The sequence below is a fragment of the Narcine bancroftii genome, chromosome 3 (genome assembly GCF_036971445.1).
Source record: "Narcine bancroftii isolate sNarBan1 chromosome 3, sNarBan1.hap1, whole genome shotgun sequence".
Taxonomy (NCBI): domain Eukaryota; kingdom Metazoa; phylum Chordata; class Chondrichthyes; order Torpediniformes; family Narcinidae; genus Narcine; species Narcine bancroftii.
Window position 1 is genome coordinate 25,544,554 of NC_091471.1, and position 23,905 is coordinate 25,568,458.

Genomic DNA, 23,905 nt, shown 5'->3' on the forward strand with positions numbered 1-23,905 from the left:
AGAATGCATAACCTCCTTACAGACTGTGCAGGATTGTCTGGGATGGGAAAGGACCATATTTCATTTGGGAAAGCGTGTGGTCCTTCTGTTCGTCCTGGGCTTTTGTGTGCTTTTAGCACACGACTCAAGGTTTCCAATGCCCTCCACATGCTGCTTCTCTATTTCGTTCAGTCTTTAGTTGCTGCAGAAGTTCCACCTTCTTGGTGGGGGTGGGGGGGGGGGGTGGAGGTGGGGGGTTGTTTCTGAACAGCCTGGAATCTTCTTCTGTCCATCTAGTAATCTCTTACTGTTACAGAGCTCAGAGTAAAGTGCCTGTATAAGGTGTACAGCCGAAGGCAAATAATTCGGTCTACCCATTGGAGTTGACTGAGGGTAAATAGGACTACAACTAGACAAATTCCCTGGATCTGTTGGCCAGCTTCCCTGACTTCAGCAGTTATGTTGATTCATTTGTCATGTCAGTAATTAGCTGGAGGATTTTGCAGAACAGATTCTCTGATTGATCTTCAACAGACATTTGGACAGAAATATGGTTGAGAAAGAATTTGGGCAAAATGGGACTAGCCCAGAATCAGTTGGCAGGGATGAATTGGGATGAAGGGACTGTTCTGTATTACATGGCTCCATGACTCGATGGTCCCTCTCCAGTGCTGTGAGGTGCCTAATGTAGCTAGTCTGCATTTTAGAAGCAGATAGGAGTGCAGAGATCACCACTGTCCCTGATACTATCAGCTTTATGGCTGGACAGTTTGAAGTCTCAATCTTCAAAAATTTTTTTCGTCCGTGGTCCAAAACCTGAGCAAAAGCGATGGGTGAATTTCATTAAGGATATCTCCCTTCTTGAGAGGTGACTCCATAGTTGTAGAATGTGGTCCACTTTTCCTATGTTTCATTGTGAATCTTTCTGGCCAGTGTTGTGAAGAGGAGTGGAGCAGGCTGATAGAGAGGATATTTTCTTTGCATATATTAGTGCAGGACCATTTCTCTCATGTGCTTAAGTGAATGAGAATGACAATAATTCTGGAGGTGGTTGCTGTATGTTATACAGTTTTCCATCTATCCAAGATGAAGCATTACAAGGAGTTGGGCATTGACTCAACTATGCTTGATCCCAGTCTGCATGAAGGTTGGATTGAAGGGAGATCCCTCTGTCATTGCTGCAATTGGACTAGTCTCCTTTCTTGAAGATTATCACAATTCTAGAATCCCTGAAGTTCCCTGGCATGTTCTCCTCTTCCCAGACATTGGAAGATTCAGCTTATTGCCGAGCTTTAGAACTTCAATGAGGATAACATCTGTTTTCAAGGTGTTGCTTTACAGTTGGAATATGGCCTTTCCCACATCTTCTCAGTCTGAGATAGTGAAGAGGCTGGACTGAGATAGGATCAAGGACACCACATATCAGGAGCAGGCTCGATGGGCCATTTTTGGCCTACTCCTGTTCCTACTTCCTATGTTCCTATGTTCCTAAGCAATAATACATGTGAATAATACATGTGAAGTTCCTCTTTGAGTGAACGTTTATCATCTCTATTTCCTATGTTGCTGACTGTTGGCCAAGTGGGCTCCCAATATTTGGACCATTGATGGTGCTCCACCCTAATTCTGATCCTCAGATCATAGCTGATAGGTATAAACTAGATTGCATAGGTTGTGCAGTGTGATTCAGGAACTTTACCACTTCAAGAATTTCCAAGGGATATCTGAACATGCAATCTATTCATATTGTTTTTAATGCCATGAATACCATGCAGGCTGATAGGATAGTTATGAAGGCCTATGAGATGTTGAGATTCATTAATAGGGGGATTGGGTTCAAGAGTCAAGAGGTCATGTTACAATTCTACAAATCTCTGGTGAGACCATACTTAAGAGTTTTTGTACACTGGAGAAACTATGAGTATCATTTGATGTTCCAGTAGTTTACGTTCATATATAGCATATGGACCAAGCTGTGGCCAAGTCACATTCCAAGGTGGTTCAGTCATAGCTGTAGAGAGCTGACATTTTACCATATATGGTTATGTCAGGGGCTGGCAGCTGTGACAGAGCGCAGGAAACTGTTTCCCTAGCGGTCAACAGCAGCAAACTCAATGGGCGAAGCCATAAGGACAATGGCCAGCGAGCACGGTCTTGGAACAGACCACTGGAGGGCAATCCTGCGTCACTCTGGCTGTCGTACCTCGCACTCCACCAGGCCCAGTGGCGTGGGACCCAGAGGGAGGCATTTGTCCTGGGCAAGCACTCACCTTTAAGTCCTTGCTCTGGCACATGGTACCTAAAGCTCCATGGAAAACAGAACAAAAGTTCTGTGAGGACAGAAGAGCTACAAGGCACCGTGTTCATCTTCGCTTGCAAAGGGTGGGCCATGATGATGGTTATAAAGGACATTCCTTGGGTACTAATTATGCAACAGATCATTGACAGGTAACAAAGAGGTTAATGACTTAGCATAATTGCTCAGTCATGAGATAGTTACAATATATCAGCATGGATGATGACTTATAGAATACTACAAGAGTATTATGTTCAGGTCTGCTCACCTCATTGTAGGAAGGACGTGGAAGCTATGGAGGGGTTGCAGAGGAGATTTAGCAGGATGCTGCCTGAATTGGAAAATAAGTCTTGTGTGGCAAGTTTAGCAGAGCTGGGACTTTTCTCTTTGGAAAGTAGAAGGATGAGAGGACACTTAATTGAAGTCTACAAGATTATGAGATGCATAGATAGGGTGGACAGCCAGTACCTCTTGCCCAGGGCAGGAATAGCAAACACCAGAGGATGTATGTACAATGAGAAGGGAGGGAAGTTTAGTTTTTTATGCAGAGAGTGCCTGGAATGCCTTGCCCATGGATGGTAGTGGAGGCTGAAACATTGGGGGAATGTAAGAGCATCTTAGAAAGGCACATGGATGGAAGAAAAATAGAGTGTTAAGGGTTAGGGAGAGGTTTAGTACTTTTTAAAGGAATATATGGGTTTGCACAACATCAAGGACCAAAGGGCCTGTACTGTGCTGTAGTGTAGTATGTATGTTGAGACCAAAGCCACAATCTTCAACAAAAATGCGGGTAATTACAATGGTATGAGGGTGGAGTTGTGTAAAGTAGACTGGAAAGTAAGCAGAGAGACAGCTCCATTGACACACAGTGGCAGATATTCAATCAGCTGTCCCACAATTATCGCCAGGAATGTCTCCCAATTAGAAAAAGGGATTCCACAAAATAGAGACACAATCTGGAGTTAAAAAACCAGGTCAGGGATAATCATTTGTTCTTTATCACTTATAATTTAGAGAATTAGCATGGTAATGGGCCATTCTGACCACAAGCTCATGCTGCCCAATTACACCCATGTGACCAATGAGCCTACCAATCCCATCTATATCTTTGGAACATACCATGTACAACATACATATGTATAACATTCAACGAATGATGCTCGAATGAAATCTGGCCAGGGCTGGTGGCGGGGCACAGGACTGTGAAGTGTTTAGCAGTGTAAGACTAAAAAGCTCAAGGACTTACGTGTGATACCAAAACAAACAGAAAGAGTTCTGATGGATATACAAATAGGAAGAAGGTGGCAAAGGTGGGTGTGAGACTACTTGAGAATGAGGCTGGTGTAATAATAACACAAAAGAGAGAAATAGCAGATAGAGTAACTCAATTTCTAACATCAGTCTTCACCATGGAGAACTCTGCAAATATCTGTAAAATAAGAGATGGTTTAATTTTTAATAATAGGAAGGAACTTATAAAAATCCTCATCACAGGGGAAAAAAGTATTAGAGAAACTCATAGGGTTGAAGACAGAAAAATGTCCAGGACTCAGCATCCTGCACCCAAGGGCTTTAAAGGAAGTTGTTGCAGAAATTGTGGACACATTGATTGAAAGTTTTCAAAAGTCCTTACATTACACAGGCTACCAGAAGATTGGAAAACTGACCTCCTTGTGCAAAGAGGGAGGAAGACAGAAGGTGGGGATCTCAATGCCAGCTGCTTTAAAAATCTATTGTTGGCAAGATGATAACATGAATAATCAAAGAGAAAATAGCTAATCATTTTGGACACCTGAATGTAATCTAACCTAGCAAACATGATTTCATGAAATGTAAACCATTTTTGACCAATGTGGTTAAATTCTATGGGAATGAGAGGAACTTTTAGATGTAGTATATTTACTTTTCCAAAAGGCATCTGGCAAGGTGCCACACAAGAGTCTGGGGCATAAAATAAGAGGCCAAGGTTTTGTCAGATATGATTTTATGGATTGAAAACCGGCTGTCACATCAAAAGCAAAGAGTTGGAATAAATGAATCCTTTTCAGTTTGGAAGGATATACCTGGTGAAGTACCCCAGGGAATGGTGCTCTACCCTTAATATTACTATTTCCATGGGTGATCTGGAGAAGGGAACAAAATGTCAAAATTCTTCAAATGGGCCTGTGATATGAAAATTGGTCATTGTGAAGGCAACCATTTGATGGACATTAGAGATATAGAAGGCGAAGGTGAACAAAGATTTAAATGATCCAGTTCTATTATGGGGAACAGGCAGAGAAGGGGAGTTGAGACCACCAGCATTAACCAACTCTGATCTTATTGAATGTTGCGACAGGCTTCAGCCTGCACCTGTTCTTATATCCTTGTGTTCTTGAGGGATATCCACACACAGACACTGCAGCAGTGCATATCCCAATCACTGTGCCACTAGCTGGTGGCATTCGAAGAACGAAAATCTAATTAAATAGCTTCCATGATTTGATCTTCCTGATTGGGTTAGTGACTAAGATAGGCTGATAGGTTTGTTGGAGTCAGGTAGAATCTAACTTAGGTCATGATCTCAACAGCCTTTCCAAACTGTGTCACAAATCTCCTGTTTCTTCATGTCTAGCTTTGGCCCGTTTATACTGTGTTTATACATTAATCATAATTTTGAGATTTCGAAGATCAAGAACTTAAACTGAAGAAAGATTAAGGAAGTTGATTTTGAGAAGACAGGGCTTAAAAGGAAAGTATTCAGCATGCTCAAGGTTCTATTGGAGAATGAGGAAAATAAGGATTAGAGGGGAGATAAGGAATATTGTTTTCATTGAGTTGTTGGTCAGGATCTATAGCTCATCTGCGTGTTGAGGTGGTAGAAGTCGGTGCCTCATTACAGCAGGTGTGCGCAGCGGTTAGTGCTGCCGTACCCACACTCCTGTTCGGCTCCGAATCATGGGTCCTCTACCGGCATCACCTACGGCTCCTAGAACGCTTCCACCAGCGTTGTCTCCGCTCCATCCTCAACATTCATTGGAGCGCTTTCATCCCTAACGTCGAAGTACTCGAGATGGCAGAGGTCGACAGCATCGAGTCCACGCTGCTGAAGATCCAGCTGTGCTGGGTGGGTCACGTCTCCAGAATGGAGGACCATCGCCTTCCCAAGATCGTGTTATATGGCGAGCTCTCCACTGGCCACCGTGACAGAGGTGCACCAAAGAAGAGGTACAAGGACTGCCTAAAGAAATCTGTTGGTGCCTGCCACATTGACCACCGCCAGTGGGCTGATATCGCCTCAAACCGTGCATCTTGGCACCTCACAGTTCGGCGGGCAGCAACCTCCTTTGAAGAAGACCGCAGAGCACACCTCACTGACAAAAGGCAAAGGAGGAAAAACCCAACACCCAACCCCAACCAACCAATTTTCCCCTGCAACCGCTGCAACCATGTCTGCCTGTCCCGCATCGGACTTGTCAGCCACAAACGAGCCTGCAGCTGACGTGGACATTTACCCCCTCCATAAATCTTTGTCCGCGAAGCCAAGCCAAAGAAGAAGACCACAGCTCCAACAACCCTGACTTTGAGTGCTTCTCCGTGTGTACGTTCTTCTCAATTTCAAAAGGTATGTTGCTTTGTATGTGGCTACTATAAATTTCCCCAGTACAACTGGGAAGTTGGTGGGGGTGGGGATTTGATGGACATGTGTTAAACAACAGGTTACTGGGAAATAAAGGGGAAGGGATGTTGGATTTGTTCTGAAAGCTAGCAGAGGTTCAATGGGCCAAATGGTCCATGATCAAAATGAATCACATCATCAAAGTAGTTGGATGTGTTCTGCACATAACAAGGAGGGTTTGGACCTGGTGGAATTAAGTTGGGTCTTTCTTAATTGACTGGCACAGAGAGAAAGGATTGAGTTGTAAATGGTCGATGATCTTTTACCATTGTAAATCACGGGAAAGAATTGTTATAACCAGGGCAAGTAAGTAACAGGACAGAGAGTTTAGAATTAAGGCAGGTGGTCAAGCAAACACATTTGTTTTATACAAAGGATGATAGACACAAGTTACAAGGGAAGGTCATTTGAATGAGTGAGGAATACAAATTGTTTAAATCAAAGGGATTTAGGTGGGCTGAGCTTGATCTGTATTAAGGTGGATCAATTATGGTCAGTTGCCTTTTCAAATCCCTTAATTTTGTCCTGTCCAAGCTCAAGTTCAAGTTTATTGTCACACGTACTGACGTACAGTGGGAATTTTTGTTTTGAGAGCAGTCCAGCATGTCAACCTTTACATAGTACAACAGTTAAAAACACTGTTCAAAATGCAGGTGCAGAGCAGGGTGGAATAATTTTAAACCAATTATATCCAGAAGAACATTATAGCTGATCCTTGTAACAACTTCTGTTCGCTTTTATAAGAGGAGTTTGAAGAATTTATGATGCATAATGACATTGAGTTCCACGAGGAATTCCTCTTGCATCCAAAATAAGCAAACAAACAAAATTGGTGAGCAACAAACCCCAGCAGACCTATTGCTGCATTGGACCATGTTTCCTTGAGAAGATTCAGTGTCACACAGTGACAACAATGAGTTTATTGTCAGACACAGTACGATATACATATGCGTCAAAATTCTGACTTGCTGCAGCTGAATGGGTATTTTGAAAAAAAAATACAAAAACAACTAAAATATACACAATGGCATACTTAATTGAATTAAAAAAGAGACGGTACATACAAAAAACTTAAATATTCACAGTTATCGTGATACTCTTGTGGAGTCCATGCTTTTGTGGTGTCAGAGCAGTTCATGTATAGTGTACCAAGGGGAGGTTTAAGAGTCTGAGAGCTGTTGGATAGAAACCTGCTGAACCTCAAGGTGTTGGTTTTCAGGCTTTTGTATCCTCTGCCTGAAGATAGAAGTGAGATGAAGTTGTGACCAGGGATCCTTTATGATGTTGGCTGGTTTCTTGAGGAAATGCCTCATATTAATGTATTAATGAGCTTGTGATGGACCTGGCTCTGTTTGCCACCTTCCAAAGCCTTCTGTGTTCATGAGCACTTGAATGACCAAACCAGGCCATGATGCAACCGCTAGTATACACAGTGCAACTGTGAAAGTTTGATATTCAACAACATGCCAACTCTCAGTAGCCCTAGAAAGTAGAGGCATTTGGTGGGCCTTCTTTACGGTTCCCTCAATGTGCTAGCTCCATGAGAGATCTCTTGAAATATCTAGAAAGTTAAACATTCTAACCCTCTCCACCTCCATCCCATCAATGAGTACAAGTATGTGGTCCCTCGGTGTAGAGAAATTGGCAGCAATGATTTATTTTCAGAATCCTATTTCAAAACTGAAGTGGAAGTGAGGGAGGGTAAGATGGGGAAGTCACTTGGCATAAAAATAGGAGTTAAACGATGTGTCTTTTGAGGAATGCACAATGACCTTCAATGAACTGCAAATGACTCTGAAAGGACAAGTAAGCAGATGTTTAATTGAGAAAATATGGCTTCATTGTGTAGTAGTTTCTGAACTCCAGCACAAAAAGATTGCCCTGTACACCTTATCTATCAAAGTCAATACGAAACCCAACATACCGTACTGATTGGACTGATAAGAAATGGTTTACCTATAAAATGTTTGTTTTTAGAAAAGGTTAAAGCGATGTGTTAAAAGAAATGTTCATTATAGTCTGACAATGCAGAGAGAGTTTTTCACCTTTATTACTTCACATGGTGAAGATTGTCAGTGTAATTTATGTATTGGAACAGTTAAAAAAGTATACTTCTTCAAGTGTTTTTTTCCCGAAGGTTTTAAGACCCAAATCTACTCAGAGTTGTTAATAAGTTCAATTTTACTTCCTGCTTGCATCAAGGTACTGCAAATAAAGGTAAATAAAGCAAAAAGAATGTGCAAGGTCAACCTGGTAAGTGAGAAGGGTTCTTTCACGAGCAGTCCAGCAAGTCAACTCTAACATGCATTCAGCTCTACAAAGTAGAAGAGCAAGAGCAACGATTTCAAAGTGTGGTGTTGCAATACAAATAGATAAATTACTATATGGCAAGAGCAGAACCTGAGTGTAGCAGCTCACTGGAGGCTTAATATAACCAGCTTGGGAGGTTCCGAGTGTCGTCACAAAGTCACAATGCGATGACGTCATTTGGAACGTGTGGGTTTCAAAAGCTACACGTGACCGAGTAAACGACTTTTATTGAACTTCGACTCGACTACGTCTGATCATTTTCTTGTTCTTCATTTTGGACTGCGACACAGCTGCTCCATTGGTGATCTCAACAGGCCCAAACAGATTTTGGACCCAGCATGGACAAAGCAGCAGTTTCACTCAAACTGCCTGTCGTTTGGACCGCTCAACCTAAAGTTTGGTTCAGGCCGGCTGAGAAGCAGTTCCACATCATTCACAAGATAGAAGTGGACGCCACTAAGTACTATCGTGTGGTAAGTGCCCTCAACCAAGACACAGCCAGTCAAGTAGTGGATTTCCTTCAAGACCCTCCTGCTCTTGGTAAGGACGAAGCCCTAAAAGCCCTCCTTGTCTGGATTTACAGTCTCTCATGACGTGAGCAATCTGCACAGCTCCTCGGAGTTGATGAATGACATGTTGGCATTAGCAGACAGCCATAGTCCTTGCTTGCTCTTCGAGCAGTTGTTTTTAGAACATATGCCACCTCGTGTTGGCTGACAAGGACTTTGATAACCCTCAAACAGTGGCCACCCATGCAGACATTTTGTGGTGTGCAAAACAGCAAGGCACAAGGCCCACAGAAATTAGTGCTGCGTCTCACCCAAAGGTCCAGGCTCCACGAGTACCAATAACGAGAGCGCACATTTCCCCGGACAAGCATGACTCTGTGACAATAGCTAGGTCGCTGGCCACTGTAACAGCCTCCTCTACATCTGGGATGATCTCTCCCAGTGCAAATTTCTAGTTGACACGAGTACAGAAGTTAGTGTCCTTCTTCCTTCGGGCTTTGACACCCATATCAGGACCACGGGTCCGGTGCTCACTGCAGTGAATAACAGTTCAATTTCATACGTACAGCACATGGACTATACCCCTGAAATTTGGTGACAATAAGTTCACATGGAAGTTCATTCGTGCTGCTGTGTCCTGGCCATTGCTGGGAGCTGACTTCCTCAGAGCCCACTCACTGATGGTGGACTTAAAAGGGCACCAGTTGGTAAGCATCACAACATTCCAGATGCTTTGGAAAAGCCAAACTACCTGCCCTGCACCCAGACGCTGTGGAGTACTCGAACCACAAATTCACCAAACTTCTTGCAGAGTTTCCAACATTGTCTCTCTCCAGTTCTCCACTGCCACACCCAAACATGGAATCGCACACCACAGCCTCACTCAAGGACCTCCTCTACACACCGGAGCCCGAGGCCTGCTGTCCAACAAGTTGCAGCTTGCAAAACAAGAGTTCCACAAAATGGAGGAACTTGGAATCATACGCAGGTCTGATAATCAGTGGGCTTCCCGCTACACCACGGGAGACCTTACGGGAATTACAGGTGTCTCAGCGATGCTACCACTGCAGACTGCTGCCCGGTGCCCCATATACAGGACTTTACAGCTAATCTTCTTAGGGCCAAGACATTTTCTAAAATTGGCTTGGTGCGTGGGTACCACCAAATACATGTAAACCCGAAGAATGTGCCCAAGGCCTCCATCATAACATCATTCGGCCTCTTCGAATTTTCGAGAATGCCTTTTGTACTCAAGAATGCTGCACAAACATTCAAGCGACTGATGGACGCAGTGGGGCATGGCATGGACTTCTTTTTCGTATATTTGGATGATATACTTATTGCCAGCCACTCCCACAATGAGCACCTGCAGCATTTACATTTACTCTGCAGCTACCTACAGGAGTTCAGGCTAATTGTGAACCCTGCCGTGCAAATTCAGGTAGTCCATCAAGTTCTTGGGACATCAGATCAGTAGCCAGGGTGTTGTTCCATTGCCTAGCAAGATGGAAGCCATTCTTAAATTCGCCAGGCTTGATACCATCAAAAGATTCCAGAAATTTGTGGGGATTGTCAATTTCTATCGTCGCTTTCTATCCTTTGCAGCTCATATGAAATCCCTCTTTGACCTCATGTCCAGCAATGCCAAAGAACTTGAATGGACAAAGGAGACGGTAACATTCCAGCATACCAAAGACACCCTAGCGAAAACAACATTGTGGGCCGATCCACAAATGGATGCACCAACCGCCTTGACCATTGATGCATCTGACACGGCAGTAGGCGGGTCTTGGAACAGTGCACCAATGGACAATGGAAGCCTCTAGCATTTTTTAATAGGCACCTCTACCCTCTGGAAATGAAATACAGCACATTCAATAGGGAACTGTTGGCACTGTACCTAGTGGTCAGACACTTCTGCTATTTTTTGGAAGGCAGGGACTTCACAGATTTAATGATGACAAACCGCTAACGTTCACCTTCACGAAAGCATCACAGCTGCTACAAGAGCACTCTTATGGGATTCATTCAGGGCCATGATGGCTGCGGGGAAGAAACTGCTGGTGTATACTTTTCCACTTTTGAATGTTCTTCCCCGTAGGAGGAGGGCAGCCTCCTTTTGCCTTCATACAGACAGAGCCTAAAAAGAGAGGATCAGGACAGCTAGAGGGTAGTAGCAGGAGGCTGAAGAATGGTTACAGGACTTCCTCGGGCTGCGGATTGGGCGGTGTTCAAGGTCTCAGCTGAGAAACTGAATGATTACACCACTGTCACAGACTTTATCAAAACAGCTGTTGATGAGAGCATCTCCTGAATGATCAATGAAATCTGGAACCTGCTGAGAGCCAGATCACAGACATTTCAGTCCAGAGATTCAAATCACTGTAGAAGGAGCAGGTATGACCTGCTGAAAGCCATCTCCTGGGCAAAGTGGAGTTTCTGGATGAAAATGGAAATATGAGGGATACCCAACAGCTGTAGCAGGGCCTAAAAGCCTAACCAGATGCAGTAAGAGATGGAAAAGCTTCTCTCCCTGAAGAACTCAATGCCTTCTATGCCCGATTCGATATTAAGAACAAGAAAGGACCATCACCTAAATCCAAAGGGGGAAAATATTAAACAAGGTTTAATAATGCTGTTGAAAATGTTTTAAATTGAATTAGCAGGGGAAGGGGAACCTGACTGAAAGGGAAATGGATAGGAAGGAGAACATAGGGGTAGTTCCAATAGTCAGTGAAATCTCAAAGCTGGAGGGAGCAAAGAGGGATAGGAGAGTTTCAGAGAGGGAGTCAGGTAGCAAATTGGAGAGAGCAGGGTGGTAGAGTTTCAAGGTTTTGTATATTAAAGAAGAAATAGCAGAACACTGAGGAAGGAATAATAGTCTAGGTGCTAGTCAGCATGGGTTCCTTAAAGGAAAATCTTGCTTGACTAATCTCCTGGAATTTTTTGAGGACGTAACAAGGAGGGTGGACTCAGGAGAGCCAGTGGATGTGGTGCAATTGAACTTTCTGAAAGCCTTCGATAAAGTCCCACACAGGAGGCTAGTTTGCAAAATCAAGGAGCATGGTATCGGGGGTAGGGTGCTGTCACGGATAGAAAATTGGTTGAGAAATAAGAAACAAAGAGTTGGGATAAACGGGTCATTTTCTGGATGCAGGATGTGATGAGTGGGGTCCAACAGGGGTCGGTGTTGGGCCCTCAGTTGTTTATCATTTATGTAAATGATTTTGATGAGGGGATAAATAACTACATATGCAAATTCGCAGATGACATTAAACTGGGTGGGAGTGTAAAGAGCGAGGAGGATGTCAGGAAGTTGCAAGGGGACTTGGATAGTTTAGGGGAGTGGGTGGAAAGATGGCAGATGAAGTTTAATGTGAGTAAATGCGAGGTTGTCCATTTTGGAGGCAGAAACAAGAGAGCAGAGTATTATTTAAATGGAGTTAAGCTAGGGAGTGGAGTAATGCAAAGGGATCTGGGCGTACTTGTTTACCAGTCATTGAAATCTAGCGAGCAGGTTCAGCAAGCGGTGAAGAAGGTGAATGGTATGTTGGCTTTCGTAAAGAGGGGATTGGGGTATAGGAGTAGAGAAGCCCTCCTGCAGTTGTACAGGGCCCTGGTGAGACCTCACCTGGAGTACTGCACCCAGTTCTGGTCCCCATATTTAAGAAAGGACATACTTGCTATAGAGGGAGTGCAGCACAGGTTTACAAGGTTAGTTCCCGGGATGGCAGGACTGTCATTTGTGGATAGATTAGAAAGACTTGGATTATATGCGATGGAGTTTAGAAGGATGAGGGGAGACATGATTGAGGTATTTAGAATTATCAAAGGGCTTGACAGGGTGAAATCAGAGCACATGTTACCAGTGATGGGTGAGACTAGGACTAGAGGGCATAGTTTAAGAATACAGGGAAGGCCATTTAAGACAGAAATGAGGAGAAACTTTTTTACCCAGAGAGTTGTGGGTCTGTGGAATGCATTGCCACAGAGGGTAGTGGGGGCAGATTCATTGGATAGATTTAAGAGAGAGTTGGATAAGGCTCTTGTGGGCAGGGGAGTTAAGGATTACGGGAATAAGGCTGGGATTGGTTATTGAAAGGGAAAGATCAGCCATGATCCTATAAATGGCGGTGCTGGCTCGAAGGGCCAATTGGCCTACTCCAGCACCTATTGTCTATTGTCACTGGGCACCCTCATGTCTCCTCTCTCTTTGTATTGAAGGAAGACATGGGGTGCCTTCAGGAGAGTGAATCTGAGGAAAGCATTGGTCCAGACGGAGTTCCCAGCTGAGTATTAAAACTGCGCTGACCAACCTACCAATGTATTCAACATCTCACTCCATCAGGGCATTGTACCCACCTTATTTCAACAGGCATCAATGATACCATTGCCCAAGATGAATGTGGAAACCTCCCTAAATAAATATCAACCAGTGGCACTCACATCAACAGTGATGAAGTGTTTGAAAGGATGGTGGTGAAATGTATCAGTTCCTTGTCTGAGTGGCAACATGGATCCGTTCCAATTTGCCTATTGTAGCAACAGGTCTATGGCTGATGCTATCTCATTGGTTCTACACAAAGCCCTGGAACACCTGGACAGCAAAGATGAATATAGCAGGATACTCTTTGTCGATTACAGTTCTGCATTTAATTCCATCATCCCCTCACAACTGATCAGCAAACTCCAAGAACTGGGAGTCAACACCCCATCGTGTAATTGGATCAAGGATTTCCTCACCTCCAGACCACAATCAGTGAGAATTGGTAAGAACTTCTCCTCCACCATCTCCATCAGTAGTGGAGCACCACAGGGCTGTGTTTTTAGCCCCCTGCTCTCCTCACTTTACACTTATGACTATGTGGCTTGGTACAACAACAATGCAATTTACAAACTTGCTGACAATACCATGGTGGTGGGTTGTATAAAAAGAGGCGATGGATCAGGGAGATTGAAAACTTGGCTGAACGGTTCACCCACAAATACCTCACACTCAATGTCACCAAAACTAAGGAGCTAATTTGTTGACTTCACGAAGGAAAAACCAGGTATGTTCGATCCAATAATCATTGGGGATCAGAAGTGGAGAGGATGAGCAAATTTAATTTCTTGGGAGTCACTATCTCAGAGAATCTTTCCTGGACCCAACATACTAATGGCATTGTGAAGAAAGCACGTCACTGCCTCTACTTCCTCAGGAGTTTGCCGAGGTTTGTTATGAACCAGAAACCCTGGCAAATTTCTACCGACGTGTGGTGGAAAGTATGCTGACCGGCTGCATCATGGTCTGGTATGGGGACACCAATATCTTTGAGCGTAAATCCCAGCAGAAGTTAATGAACATAGTCCAGGACATCACAGGAAAACCCCTTCCCACCATTGAGAATATCTATGGGGAACACTGCCATCAGAGGAATCATCAAGGATCTTTACAACCCTGCACATGCTCTGTTCTCGCTGCTGCCATCAGAAAAGAAGTACAGGTGCCACAAGACTTGCACCATCAGGGTTCAGGAACAGCTGCTACCCCTCCACCATCAGACTCCTCGACAACAAAATCAGGGACTCATTTAAGGACTCTTACTTTGGCACTTTATTTTTTTCTCTTCTGTATTCCACAGTCAGTTGTTTACATTTGTTTATTTGTTCACATGTGTACATTGTGTACAGTTTTTTTTTGCATGACCAATAAATGATAATTCTGCCTGTCCCACAGGAAAAGGAATCTCAGGGTTGTATGTGAAGCTGTGAATGTACTCTGACAATAAATCTGAAATTGGAGAAGAGTTCACGTTTGTTGGATGCTCTTTCTTGGTAGCGAGAGGAACAAAATAACCTGATGGAAGGGAGGAAGTTTTGTGTTATGCTCTGAGCTGCATTTACCACCTTCTGCAGCTCCGTCTGATCCTGAAGAGAGAAGCTCCCAGACATGCTGTGATGGTGCACCTGTAGAAGTTTATGAGGGATGAGGGGGGGCCTGCCAATCACCCTGAGTCTTTGAAGAAAGTCGAAGCATGGCTGTGCTTTCTTGGATGTCGCACCAAAAATGCTTGGTCCCAGTCAGGTGGCTGAAAATGTTTATTCCTAAAAACCTGAAGCTGTCAATACCAGGGGTTGATTTGGACATGCAAGCCATTTCGGCCCACGTGTCCTGTATGTTCTACATTAAAAAATTCAAAGGTTGGCCACCCCTGGTCTATTGTCTCTCCTTCTGGACCTTTGACAAGGACAGAGGTGTCGGCTCAACTTTCCCCCACCTTACATCGACTGTCAACTCCTTTGTCTGACTGGCATTGAGAAAGTGGTTTGTTATCTTGGCACCATGCCAGTAAACTGTGTGATCAAAGTGCATGGTGAGGAATTTCCCTTTGAAAAGAGTTTCAAATGGTAAAATATATTGCACTCCAATGTCCAGTCACTGGAGTTGTTTATCACTCTGTGGCGTTAAATTCCCTTGAGTATCATGTTCTTGTACCATTCAAACTCACTATGCGACTCCTCACACCGACTGTGCCAACAGTGTGCAGGTAAGTATTTGAGTTAGTTAACTAGAGCAAGGAGCTGAACATCGCATCGTTGCTCATTTTGCTTTGAAAGTCATGCAAATGACCATAATTTCTGCTTCTTAATATAATTTCTGTCACACAAGGTTAAAGATAAGTAAGACAGGCAAAAGAGCAGAGTTTCCCATTTGGAGTTGCATCTGCAGGTGGCTGCCAACTCCTTGATTGTCTCCAACTCTGCCTCACCCACCCTACTCTCACCAGCCCCTTGTTTGACCCTGACTCTGCCTTGCCCCCACCAACTCCTTAATCGACCCCGACTCTCCTTACCTCTACTTTCCCCCCCCCAGCCCCTTGATTGACTCAGACGGCCTCACCCCCACCCAGCCTTCACCATCCCCCTGAATGATCCTGACTCTGCCTGTGGTAGACCACTGTTTATGAAAGTCCATGCAGACAACATCCATTGCCTTTCCTTCATCAATTTTCCTGGTAACCTCCTCAAAAATCTCTTTGAGATTGGTTAAACCTGGAGCCTCCATGTCAATGCAATCACGATACAGGCTCGCCAGTGGCTATACTTCCTGAGGAATTTGAGGAGATCTGATACGTCATGAAAGAATTGCAAATTTCTACAGGTATATTGTGGAGGGCATTCTGACTGGTTATATCACTGGTATGGAGAACAGGACAGGAAAAGATGACAGAGAGTTGTGAACTCGGCCAGCACCATCAAGGTCATCAGTTCACTCCATTAAGGACACTTACAAGAGGCAGTATCTCAAGAAAGCAGCTATATTCTCAAGCCCTCTTCTCACTTCTACCATCGGGAAGGAGGTACGGGAGCCTGAAATACAAAAACAGCTTCTTCCCCTCTGCCATCAGATCTCTGAATGGACAATGAACCACAGACATCACCTCACTTTATTTTCTCTTCTTTTGCACCAATTCTTTATTTCATGTGTAATTTATAGCAATTCTGCATCTGTAATATTGCCACAAAACAACAAATTTTGTGAGACATGTTCGTGATGAAAAATTTTGATGCTAATTCTGAAATGCAGTCGACCATGCAGAAAGCCATGTTGACTATCCCCTAATCAGTACGTTCCCACTACTGATCTCATGCTCACTATCCTTTAACTTCTTGGATTATTCTTAGATCCTTTCTTAAATAATGGAACAAATTTGCTCCAATTCTTCAATTCTCCGGCACGTCAGCCATAGGGAAGGATATTTTAAATGCCTCTGCCTGGGCCTGTGCAAATTTTGCACAAGCCTCCTTCAAGGTCCGAGGAGATTTGTGGTCAGGCAGCCATACGTGCTGCCCAGGCCACGGCACCTCACACCACATTTCAGAGATGAGGTGGTATGCTTTGGATCTTGGGCAATTCCTTTTTGCTTCCTTACTTGGCTCTTGCCATCACTCTGACCCACCCTTATATACAGAGCATCAATAATATTGGGGACAAAGACACTCTTTATGCTCCACAGTTTCAAATTTTTAATAAACAACTTACATGTTGTGATAAAAGTGCACATTCCAGATTTTATTCAAAGTTATTTGTAGACATTTTGGTTTGACCATGTAGAAATTACAGCATTTTTTATACCTAGCACCATAATGTTTGGGATATGTGACTTCACAGGTATTTGTGATCACTCAGCTATGTTTAATTGCATCATTGGTGCAGGTGTAAGAGATCTAGGCTTGCTTCTTAGTTTTTGATCATCTTTGGAGTCTGTAGTTGCCATTTTTCAACATGAAGACCAGAGTTGTGCCAATGAAAGTCAAAGAAACCATAATGACGCTGAAAAATAAGAATAAAACAGTAAGATACATCACCCAAACCTCAGGATTACCAAAATCAAAGTGCTTAGTAATCGCAAAGGGACTGGTAGGCCAAGGTTGACTTCCACTGGTGGTGACAGAAGAATTCTCGTCCTAATGAATCCATAAACATTTGTCCAACTGATCAGAAACACTCTTAAGGAAGCAGGTGTGGATGTGTCGATGACTACTGTCCGCAGAAGACTTCATGAACAGAAATACAGAGGCTACACTGCAAAATGCAAACCACTAGTTTGCCACAGAAAGGATGGCCAGATTACAGTTTGCCAAGAGTATTTAGAAGAGCCTGCTGTATTCTGGAAAAAGGTCTTGTGGACAGATGAGACCAAGATTAACCTGTATCAGAGTGATGGCAAGAGCCAAATGTGGAGGAGTAAAGGAACTGCCCTAGATCCAAAGCATTCCTCCTCATCCGTAAAATGTGGAGGTGGGGTTGGGGTTTTATGGCTTCCACAGGTTCTGGCGCATTTATCTTCACTGATGATCAAACTGCTGATTCTTCTAGCAAAATTAATTTTGAGGTGTATAGAAACAACTCATCTGCTCAAGTTCGAGCAAATACCTCCAAACTCATTGAATGGTGCTTCATCCTCAAGCAAGACATTGATCCCAAACAAAGGATTTTTCAAACTAAAACTGGAAAAATTCTTGAATGGCTAAATCAGTCACCCAGTCTAAATCCAACTGAGCAAGCCTTACTTTGCTGAAGAGAAAACTTCAGGGGAAAGGCCCCTGAAACAAGCAGGAACTGAAGATGGCTGCAGTCGAGGCCTGGCAGAGCATCACTAGGGAAGATATTCAGCACCTGATGATGTCTATGAATCACAGACTTCAAAACACTCATTGTTTGCAAGGGGAATGTAACAAAGAACTAAATGCAACTACTTTAAAATACATACCATTGCTGTGTCCCAAATATTATGGTGCCTGAAATGAGGGGATTATGTATAAAAAGTAATGCCATTTCTACATGCTCAAACCAAAATGTACAAAATAACCTTAAATAAAATCTGTAACATGCACTTTAATCAAATATGAATTGTTTGATGACAAATTTAAAACAGAAGAGCACAGAGGCAAATGTGGTGGTCCACCACCGGCCTACTGCAGGGGGCAACCTCTGTACCTGCAGGAGTGTAAGGGGACAGGTCTACACCTGGCCGGCTGTCAGTCGGCCTGAATGGATCAAAACCCAGGGTGTCAATCACCCTCCAGGATATAAGCTGTGCCGGCCTCCCGAGGCCTCACTAAGAGTTGCTGCAGCCACAGCCAGCCTGGCTCTGTGGAAGTCTTTGTGGATTAAAGCCTGTTGTACAGTATTTATCTTTGTGTGTGTCTGATTCTGGCTAACAGTGCACCACAGCAAATAAAGGAAAAAAGTGTCTTTGTCTCAAACATTATGGAAATCACTGTACCTTAAGACAGCAAGCACCTCTTCCTGTCTAATGCAGAGGGTCCATGACCTCACTGCTGTTTTGTCTTGTCCATTTCTCAAGTAAATAGAGACGTAAAGATTCTATTGATGATTTCCCCCCATGACTTTTTGTTCCAAACATAAATGATCACTTTGATTTTCAAGAGGACAGTTGTGTCGCTTGCTACCCCTTTGCTTTTAATGTATCTGTCCTTGGGATTTTCCTTCAGCTTGACTGCCAGAGAAATGTTGTGGCTTTTTCCTTCTTCACTCTTTTCTGTTATTTCTTATACTCCTCAAATACCTAATTTGTTCCTTGCTGCCTCTACCTGTTATGCACCTCCATTTACCTTCTTAATCAGGTTTTTTTGATATCTCTCAAAAAACCAAAGTTCCTTATACCTGCTAGTCCTGCCTTTAATCACCATTTTTCCCTTATCCCCCTCAAATCCTTTGGAAAATCTGCTTTCAACACCTATGTTCCAGATATGACAACAGACTGCATTATAACTAAACTTTTCATCTTCCCTCTCATTCTCACCATGTATCTGTGTCTTCTCATGACCTATCATTTGCTACTGGAGTCATTCATTTATAATGATAGACCAGTTTAAATGACCTGAGATGGGCTGGGATTTAGTTGTTCTCAAAACCTGAACAAAATCACATCCCATCCCTATTTGACTAAAACCTTTTCTGTCACTGTGATTAAGAGGCAGGTTGTGCGAAGTTTGTTTCCATAGAACACTGCAGCACAGAAACAGGCCTCTTTGGCCCTTCTAGTCTGTGCCAAACCACTTTTTTTTGCCTAGTCCTACTGACCTGCACCCAGTCCATAGCCCTCCATACCTCTCCCATCCATGTACGTATTCAAATTCCTCTTAAATGTTAAAATTGATCTTGCATTCACTACTTCAGCTGAAAGTTCATTCCACCACTCTCTGTATGAAGAAGTTCCCCCTCATGTACCCCCTAATTTTTTTTTTACCCTTTCACTCTTAACCCATGTCCTCTGGTTTGTATCTCACCTACCCTTGGTGGAAAAAGCCTATTTACATTTACTCTGTCAATCCCCCTCATAATTTTAGATAACTCTATCAAATCTCCCCTCATTCTGCTACACTCCAGCAAATAAAGTCCTAACCGGTTTAATCTTTCCCTGTAACTCAGTTCCTGAAGTCCAGGCAGCATCCGAGTAAATCTTCTCTGCTCTCTTTCCATTTTATTGATATCTTTCCTGTAGTTAGGTGACTAAAACTGCACACAATACACCAGATTTGGCCTCACTAATGTCTTGTACAACTTTAAAATATCATCCCAACTCCTGTACTCAGTACTTTGATTTATGAAGGTTAATTTGCCAAAAGCTCTCTTTACAACACTATCCACCTGTGATGCCACTTTCAGGGAATTATATGTCTGAATTTCCAGATCCCTCTGCTTCTTTACATCACACCAAAAAGAATGAGCTTATAATTTAGAAGCTTCCCTTCATAAATTGCTTGCACAAAATATATCACTAACATTAGATTTTAAGCTCAATTAACAGCAAAATCTCAGTCAGTGTTCCCACCATGCAAGCAATGCAGATTGTTTAAATATTTGTGCAAGTAGAACAGCATAACTGTGGGCAGCACAGTTAGAGTTGCACTGTTACAGTACCATCGACCCAGATTCAAATCCAGCGACGTACGAAAGGAGTTTGTACGTTCTCCCTTTGTTGGTTGAGTTTCCTCCAGGTGCTCCAGTTTCCTCCAACTCTTCAAAATGTATGGGGATTGGAGGTAAGATTGGGATATTTGGGTGACTGAGGCTCATGGGATAGAAGTGCCAGTTATCGAGCTGACTGTCTAAACGTGGTCTTGGGGAAATTGATGGGATTGAAGGCAGATAAATCCCAAGGGCCTGATAATCTACATCCTAGGGTACTTAAAGAAGTGGCCATTCAGATAGCAGATGCTTTAAGAATTATTTTCCAGAACTCGATAGACTCAGGATCAGTACCCATGGATTGGAGGGTAGCTAATGTTACCCCACTATTTAAAAAGGGGGGGGGGGGGTAGAGAAAAAGCAGGGAATTATAGGCTGGTGAGCCTTACATCAGTAGTGAGCAAAATGATGGAATCCATTATTAAGGATGTAATAGCGGAGCATATGACTAGCAGAGAAGAGATCGGACGGAGTTAACATGGATTTACAAAAGGTAAATCGTGCTTGACAAATCTATTGGAATTCTTTGAGATGGTGACAGGTAAAATAGATGGGGGAGAGCCAGTGGATGTGGTGTACCTGGACTTCCAAAAGGCCTTCAATAAGGTCCCGCATAAACGACTGGCTTCCAAAATCAAGGCTCATGGGATTCGGGGCAAAGTATTGATGTGGATTGAGAACTGGCTGGCAGGTAGAAGACAGAGAGTTGGGATAAATGGCTCATTTTCTGAGTGGCAGGCGGTGACCAGTGGGGTGCCACAGGGATCTGTACTGGGACCCCAGCTGTTCACAATTTACATTAATGATCTGGATGAGGGGATTGGATGTAATATCTCCAAATTTGCAGATGACACTAAGCTAGGAGGGGTTGTGTGCACGGAAGAGGGGGTCAGGAAGCTCCAGTGTGATTTGGATAAATTGAGGGACTGGGCAGAAACATGGCAAATGCACTACAATGTGGATAAATGTGAGGTTATCCACTTTTGTTTCTGGAGGACAGATTACTATTTGAATGGCAATAGATTAAGAGATGGGGAAGTGCAGAGAGACCTAGGGGTACTTGTACATCAGTCTCTGAAGGCGAGCATGCAGGTACAGCAGGCGGTTAAAAAGGCAAATGGTATGTTGGCCTTCATATCAAGAGGGTTTGAGTATAGGAACAAAGATACCTTACTGCAGCTGTACAAGGCCTTGGTGAGACCCCACCTGGAGTATTGTGTGCAGTTTTGGTCACCTTATCTAAGGAAGGATGTTCTTGCAATGGAGGGAGTGCAGAGGCGATTCACCAGGCTGATACCTGGAATGGCAGGAATGACTTATGAGGAAAGATTGCGCAAATTGGGATTGTACTCCCTGGAGTTTAGAAGATTGAGAGGGGATCTCATAGAGACATATAAAATTCTGGCAGGACTGGACAGAATGGATGCAGATGGGATGTTTCCAAGGATGGGAAAATCCAGAACCCGGGGCCATGGTTTGAGGATAATAGGCAAACCATTTAGGACCGAGATGAGGAGGAATGTCTATACCCAGAGGGTGGTGAATCTGTGGAATTCATTGCCACAGAGGGCAGTAGAGGCAGGTTCATTAAATATATTTAAGAGGGAATTAGATCTATTTCTTCAGTATAAGGGTATTAAAGGTTACGGAGAGAAGGCGGGGACGGGGTACTGAACGTTAAGATCAGCCATGATCTCGTTGAATGGCGGGGACGGGGTACTGAACGTTAAGATCAGCCATGATCTCGTTGAATGGCGGAGCAGGCTCGAAGGGTCGAATGACCTACTCCTGCTCCTATCTTCTATGTCTATGTTAAAATAAAAATGCATAAACTGTGATAAATAGATTATCGTAATCAGAGAGTATATTTCAGATCATCAGTTTAGTACTTTTTTTTTTCTTTTTTGTCTCTCATATGTAATATTCTACATTTGTGTCCAGATGCCTCTTCCACTGGACAACAATTTTTTTCAAAAGGTTTGATTCCTGAAAGAAAAATGGGGATTATGATAGACAACTTTGTTGAACACAAAGATAATTTGATGTGTTGAATCATGTAGGAAGTTGGAGAAACATTAAATGAACTTTCATTGAATTTAGCATGTTAATTGCATAATGATGTTGACAAATTGCATTAGTTCAACAGACATAAAAATATTTTGCAGCTGATTTTCAATTGTACTCAGCATCTGATGCCTCTCATGTCAGACTCCAATAATAGTTAGCCAGCATTGATGGATTCCAGTTGCCCCGATATCGCTTTTCCATGGTCGCAATCAATGGGGCATCTAGGTAAAATAGCCCCTATGGCAAGCACTGAAATTGCCTCCCCACCCCGTTAAAAAAGCACACATTAAGCTGACAGTTTAGCGTATTTCATACACAGTTGGGCTAGATTTGAAGATCGGCCACATGTGTATTGGGCACCTGCTCAGAGGTCATGAATTCCTGTTCCCTGAATCAGCACCATTCCTCACAGTTAAGTTCATTGTAACAGGGTGAGAAATGGGAGGGCAAAAGGTTTTTAATGGGGAGAAGCAGTAACTTTCGCTCTATCCCTCCCTCCCCCCCCCCCTACTTAAAGCTTCTGCACCTGCCATGCAATTAGATTAATTTGCTTTGTTCAAGAAACCAGCACGTTGAATATACAGTATATTGACATGCAGCCACTTCAGAGCCAGGCACAGGACCGCGCTGTCCAGAGTTCTGCAAGCACATTGCTGTTAACTCCCATTACACTGGTAGTGCCTGAATGCTGCCCCTCCTTCACCAAACTGTGGGGTCAAAAAGGGCAGCCTGTAGCTGAACTTCCTTTCTCATCCCAGAATAACTCTGTCTGGCTTCAGTGAGGAACAGAAAATGAACATGGATGATTGAGGTGAACTCTTGAATTCTCACTGCTGCAATTCCCCGCTTATTTCAATGAAAACTCTGACTCTCCTTTTGTTTTGCAAGAGTCCACTGCAGGCCACAGATAACACAAAGGGTTTTCCCGTGAACACCTCTCTGAGGTCTGCTTCCCCTAATGGTAGTGCCAGCCCTGGGTGCAGACCTGCTGGAGCTCACCGGAGTGTTGCTCTGGCACCTCAGCAGGCCACTCAGGGCTAGCATCAAATTGGGCCACTTTGGGGCTGCTTTAACACCTCACTCAATGTGGGATCAATGAATAAAATGGCCACCTTCCTTACCCATAATCCCCCACATAGCTGGAACCACTCTGCGTTTTCCTGGTGCTAGCACTGGCAGAACAGTTCCAGCTGCATGGGGGATTGTGAATAAGGAAGACAGCCATTTTGCCCATTGATACCGCATTGAATGAGGTGTTGGAGCAGCCCCGAAGCAACCCTGGAGCAGCGTGGTGAGGTGCCAGAGCAGCGCTCAAGTGATCCCCGGCAGCACTGCACTCCTGGGATGGAGATTCATTTTTGGGCCAGGGACTCGGATATTGGGCGGGCAAGGTGAGGACAGTGCTGCCCCCCTGCAAGTGGTGCCCAGAGTATGTACCCTAGCCCACAATGTCCTGGGGAAACCTTTCACTGTGTCCGTCACTGACTGCACCAAGATCAGCAAGGAATAAGTCCAAGTTTTTTATTGTTTTGTAGACCTGAAGCATGTTAAAAATATGACAGGAAGTCACAAACATATGTTATATCTAAAAAAAGTAACATGAT

General features: G+C 43.6%; 1 long non-coding RNA gene across 1 annotated transcript in view; it reads left to right on the top strand.

Annotated features, from left to right (window-relative positions):
* LOC138757018 (uncharacterized) overlaps positions 1–23,905 on the top strand; it is a 28,155-nt gene that overhangs the window by 1,865 nt on the left and 2,385 nt on the right. The gene's annotated exons all lie outside the window — the stretch shown is intronic.